General features: G+C 40.7%; 1 long non-coding RNA gene across 1 annotated transcript; it reads left to right on the forward strand.

The window, feature by feature from the left end:
* The first annotated feature begins 2801 nt into the window (after positions 1-2801).
* On the forward strand, positions 2802-4013 carry LOC120102234 (uncharacterized). Its single transcript, XR_015687202.1, has 3 exons — positions 2802-2863; positions 2947-2992; positions 3905-4013. It is a non-coding gene; the product is annotated as an uncharacterized LOC120102234 (long non-coding RNA).
* The last annotated feature ends 2227 nt before the right edge of the window (positions 4014-6240 follow it).

Consider the following 6240-nt stretch of genomic DNA (forward strand, 5'->3'; position numbering starts at 1 on the left):
CCAGAGTAATACAGCCAATTGTTTTCAAGCGTTCCACAGTTAATGGCTAAGTCTTATAATACTGCAAGTGAATAAGAGAACACACATTTTCTCCATGGTCACAAGTGTCCAGAAATCCCAGGTTTGGTTCCCGGATATGTTCTACAACCACCATCCCTTCATGAGAAACATAGTTAAAAGGCAGTAGTTAGAAGACTACAGTTCCAGCACAGGTAAATCATGGACTTGAACAATAGTACCTGGCCAGAGCAGGGAAAACATAACTAGCTACCAATGTATACCCTGTCAGCACATGAGAACAAGGGGCCTTGCATATTTATGGACAACATGATCACTAACATAGTTATTTTGGTGACAAGTTGGCAGAAGTTGGGACAAATTAAAGCAAATGATCCCAAAAGTTTTTTCACCTCACAAGCTGGGCTTTGTAACACCATGTGTGTGCTTCATCCATACTGTATATATTTATTCACTCTTCATCTATTTGTGATTGTTGTCGGTACTGTTCATTCTAGAATCCAGGGCCATGAACATTCCAGTCCAATATTCTCCTGATAAATTATAATCCACCTCAAGTTAAAAGATTAAGTATTCAGAGGTCAGGTTAGGAAACAAGCTATATTTACTTTTAAAGGCAGATACAAGGGGCAATACCCTGCAGGTTGAGTGACAGCAATGAACCATGATGACTGTAGAGAATCTGAGATGAAGAGACGGAGAGTGGGGTTCAGGCATTTGAGCTTAGGAAGCAGCCTTGGCCACCATGTTTCTCCTCTCAAGGCTGAAGGACCCTGTGGGAAGATGGAAAGCTGATCAGACATGTAGGTATATAATTTCCAGGGAAGGGTCTCTAAGAAACACCTCTAACTATTTCCCCAAAGCTAACTGTTTCCAGAGTTGCTTGCACATAGATTGGCAGAGAAAAATCATGGACCATGCTGGAAGATAGCTGAGGCCTGGATGCCCATTGTGATCCACAGAATTAAGTGGGGTAAGACTTCTGTGACCTCACAGGATAAATCCAAAACCTAGTGACTGCAGTGTTCTCTACCTGAGGCAAATCAGTGTAAATCAAGGAGTTTTGGTATTCACAGCAAACCCACATGTCTAGGTAAGTTTGAGCTGTGATCTAGAATGGATACTATCTGGAATTCATCATGTGAATGACTCACTCAGTTTAAGATAATTATTCATGTGGATATTAAATGACAAGACTAAAACATAGTAAGTACTTGAAGTGTCCCTGACTGGGGAGAGTTCATTGCAAGAAGAACAAGAAATGACAAGAGTTAGAGGTCTCATAGTAGTGGGATTTGCCACCCAAGAACTCAGGGAGAGGAATCCCTCCCCTCACCAAGGAGAGAGGCCTTTGAATAAAGTTACACATGAATACCTAAGCCAGGACTCCAGCCTCCAGTCTAGAAAAGAAAAAAATGAAGCATTGGTGTCTGCATGCATACATTTTACCAACACTCATTGGTCATCCAGGAAAAGCAGACAAAGCACACAGGGTACTGGTGTCTGAGTTTACCCGAGATCTTCAGACCCTGGCAGTGGTAAACTTTTCATTTGTACTCAGATAGCTGCCACAATGTGAGCATAAACATCAATGTCACTATCACAGAAAACATTAAGACAGCACACTGTCCTTGTACTTATATTAGATGTGTATTTTTCATTTGTGTGTGTGTTTCTGCTCACGTGTGTGGTCCTGTCTGCAGGTCCATGTCCATATGTGTGAAGGTGTCTGTAGTTGACATTTAATGAGGTCATGTCTTTCTCTACTAAGATATACATTGTTTTATATGAGTCAGGGCAATTCTATGTGCAGACTTGTTAAGATGACACACACAATATGTATAGCCTATTTGTTGGGACAGTGTGCTCATCACAAAGTGAGAAAGCATGGCATTCCTCCTGCTATACATACAGACACATGATAAAGATGGACAGAGGTGGGATCAGGGCTCTGTTCCGTCATAGAATAGCTCATGGCCATGATAAAGTCCATGACCTTGATAGGAGGAAATATAGGTCTACTAGGATAGAATGGTATTCAGTAGGAAGTATAGGTTTGTAGGTTTATGTGGGGTCCCATGTCAGCTACACCACTGGTCATGTCTACTTAGGGAGGCGGGACACAAGAAGTGTGACTGTGCTCTACCCCATGGCTTCACTGGGTGGGTGTCAGGTCATAGGGAAGCAGACGGACATCACTCTGGGAATAAGGAAGCACTATCTGAGATCTTGGGGACTCCTGTAGCTGGCCCGGCGGTCCCTGGCCCATCAAGGAGGCCAGGGCTATTGGGTTCTCAAGCTCTTGGGCATCCAGGTATTGAGGAAAGTTTGGGCTATGTACTTGGAGAAATCCATACAGGATTTCTAAGAGGCCTAATTTGTTCTCAGTGTGTTATACTAGAAGGTAGGGCTGATAAAGGGTATGAAGCACAGTGTGGTCCATGAAGTAATCTTTAACAGGACCTGTTATATAGCCATAGAAACAGTTGAAATGTCAGCAGGAAATGTGCTAATAATTAAGCAAAGAAGTACTCAGGGAAATGATAACCACAACTCACTAAAGCATGAGGCCACAGGACGACTATACCCAGTTTGTACCATATGAAAAGAATCCAGGTACAGAATGAAGCTCTGCTCTTGTACCCTATAGTGGGGACAACTTTGAACTATGGAAGCTTACAGTGTCCTGGGAAGGTAGAAGATACTTCACAGAGTCCTACTTTCTGAAGTTGTGAAGGTACTTTGCTATTATTCAAGTCAGTAATCTTGCCTTCTTTAAACATGTGTTGTCTGCAGCATGACTGAAGGTGTGAAATACAGTGGAAATAGCATCCCAGCACTCTATGTAAGCCAATATTAAATTTAAATTCTATGTTACTTAGCTCATATGGTCTTGTTGTATATTTATATAAGTGTCTGTGCCCTTAGGTATGCAGGTTTGCATGTAAGAACAGGAGAAAAGACAAGAATACTGGTGAGTGGGGCTCAAGGAAGTGTGTGAGGTATTCCTAATCTAACACAACAATGGATCTAGAAAGAGTTCAAACATAATGAACACAAAGATTTATGCATAGAGGCATGCCATATAGAAGCTCAAGGAGAAGACATTATACATATGCCATTTAGAAAGCCCTCTGGAAGAAACTGTCAAGTCTATACTTGGTCTAAGGCCCAAGGTTTGAGCCTACAGAAGGTTAGTGGTTAATTCCTTACATCACCCACCTAGGAAATCCACTCAGGTAGTACATTCTGCACAGGGTAGATAGGGATTGCTTCACTGGACCTTCTCTTAGGCTTTTCTAGTCAAGAATCTTCCCAGAAAAAATCTATTCACCTCATTGATCCTTCCTTGTCCGGCCATAGGCATGCCATACTCTCTCTTCATCTTTCATACTTAAACTGATTATAATACATATGTTAATACATTTTTGGATGACTGTGTTTATATGTGTGTGGAGGAACTAGTCAGTTGTTCTGTTGTTGTTTTGTTTTGTTTTTGGGTTTTTTGTTTGTTTTTGTTTTTTTTTTTATTCTATTAATCTCCATCTGTATTTGAGAAATGGCAAGTCAGAGACTGCAGTGGTCTGAGGACTCTGGTTTCCAAACTGTGCCCGAATTAAGCTCTGTTCTGATTCTCTTCTCCAGTGAGTGACATTCTCAGGATTCAGCTAGGGAAACTTTATGACATCCTGCTTTCTGGGTAATGCTACTTCAAGCTGTATTTAATAGTGGTTAAGTGACAGGTTGAATGCTAAATTTGTTAATCAGTTCTATAACCAAATACTGCAGATGGCTCAATCTAAGTCTCATGACAAGAGAAACTTGATGTTAACCTGAGAATCAGAAATAATAGACCAATGTTTGAACTTTGTACATTGTGTTGAAGGAGAATTCAGCCCAACTTGCATGGCTCTAAGAAGAAGTGAAATTCCTTACAGGAGAAGAAATAGAAGACAGTGTCCCACGAATGGCCCTAAGCGAAAGCTGTAGGATGATGTCATTACACAAGTAAGGCAAGTACAAGATAGAATGAGGCCTGTAATTGGATGAGAACAAAGGGTGGGTGGGAGAAAAGTTTGAGGGAAGAGGACAGGAGAAGCCACAGAATAGAACAAGGAGGCTGACGTTATGATTCCACTCTGTGTATTTGCAGGTTGTTATGAATATTCTTAAGGGATAGATGTGTACAGGGCTTTGTATGTTTAGGTGGGCAATTGTATCTTATCAATTGGATCAGAGGTTATTGTGTTGTTTGTTCTTTCTTGTAGCAATTTAAGTTTAAGAGAGTGTGTGGCAGCTAGAGACCCGAAGTCACCAAGGAATTGGGATGTATGTTTCTGGCAAGATATCTACCAGATATCTTGGGGCACTGTGGTGCCAGATCTAGTGGGGGGGTAAAATATAGTCCATTTCTTATAAATTTTACAACAATAGAAAGCCTTCAATACTCCCTACAAGAACCATTCCAAAAGGTATGCCTGGGCAACCTTTGATCTTTTTTAAACTCTAAAGCCTGGCCTTTGTGACCTCATATCCAGGGCTAAAGTCACAATTACAAATATGCCCTGCTTTGGATGGCAGAAGAGTCCATTATATTGGGCTATGATTTACAGTCATGAGAAAGTAGGTACTGATTCTTTCAGGTAAGTCAGCGTGGTGGTTTGAATATGCTTGGCTCAAGGAGGTGTCTCTTTATTCTAGTAGGTGTTGTCTTATTGAAGGGTGTCAATGTTGGGATTGGCTTCGAAATCTTCTTTCTAGTTGACTGGTAGTCAATCATCTGTTGTTTGCCTTGGGACCAAGATGTAGAACTCTAAATTCCTCCAATGCCATGCCAGACTGGAAACTGCTGTGCTTGCCACCATGGTGATAATGGACTGAACATAAGAACCTGTAAACCAGGCCCAATTAAATGATGTCCATTGTAAAAGTTGCCTTGGTCATGTCTCTTCACAGCAATGGGAACCTTAACAAAGAGAGTCAGTGGAGAAAATTTTTTGAGTAAAGACATGATCTTACATTAGTGTATATGCTTGGCAGAGGGCTTTCTAGAAAGGGATGATTATGGGACATAATTTGGTATTTGAAGAGTTTTTGAAGTACAAGTGTGACCATAAGAAGAGATGAAATCAGAAAGACCAGAAAAATACATGACACACAGTCAGAGGACACAATCTCCATACCTATGAATTGGGCCTTGTGAAGATCTACACAGCCTCTAATGTTTAAGTGGGACATCCTCTAGGCACATGGAGGACTAACCTTTCTTGTTTCTCTTAAATACCTGTGGTATTCTAGCAAAAGATCTGATAACAGAAGGAAGGGAAGCCTGCATGATAACTTTGTGGAATATACCCTCTTTGTACCTACTTAGAAGCAACAATCTTTCCACATGACCTCACAGGGCCTCTCCACTACTGGCACAGCCACCTATGCAACAGGAAGTACTTTGCGAACTATCTTTCCCTCCTCCATCTTTTATCTTTCTATTTCTCTAATGTATGCTGTGCTTCCTCTGGACTGTGGGCTGTATGTTCTTTATCAGTATATTATTTCCCTGGGGATAGTTCAAAGATATTCTACATGTACTAGAGATGCTAGAGAAGGTCACCAATTAAATTTCTCTATCAATATCCACACATCTATTTTATTTTCCAGAAAGGCTGCTAATAAACCAAAACTAAACAAAAAATAGGTTTGGACAAACGTGGAATCCAAAGACTCTACAACCTTAACTGTAAAAAAAAAAAATCTGATACAGTATACCCAGAAAACATATGCATCAGGCAAAATTCTGAGAACAAAAAAGCGCAGAAAAAAGAATGATATAATGAAAATTGTCAAAACAAACATGGGCCCTGAAGTAGCTGGATCTAAATGTGAAAGTGAAAGTATTTGAGATTTAAACATGACCCCAAAGACCCAAACATAGAAGAGAAGTGTTCCTAGGCCTAAAACAGACCATTATAAAGGCCCAAAGACAGAAGTATGCCTTGGAGTAATGATGATGCCTGGGGCAAAAAAAGTTGTGTGCCTGGAAAAAAAATGTAACCCTGAAGAAACTGTGCACAGAACAAGATGAAAAGGGGTCCAGGATCAGATCCAGACCATACTGATGAATCTGATACTGAAAGAGATGTGGGACTTGATAAATTTCTGAAATGAAAGAGGCCTGGCCCAAACCAGGAAAAGGAGTGTGCCAAGGACAAACCCTAAACATGA

Source organism: Rattus norvegicus, chromosome 4 (assembly GCF_021556685.1).
Source record: "Rattus norvegicus strain SHRSP/BbbUtx chromosome 4, alternate assembly SHRSP_T2T, whole genome shotgun sequence".
Classification (NCBI taxonomy): domain Eukaryota; kingdom Metazoa; phylum Chordata; class Mammalia; order Rodentia; family Muridae; genus Rattus; species Rattus norvegicus.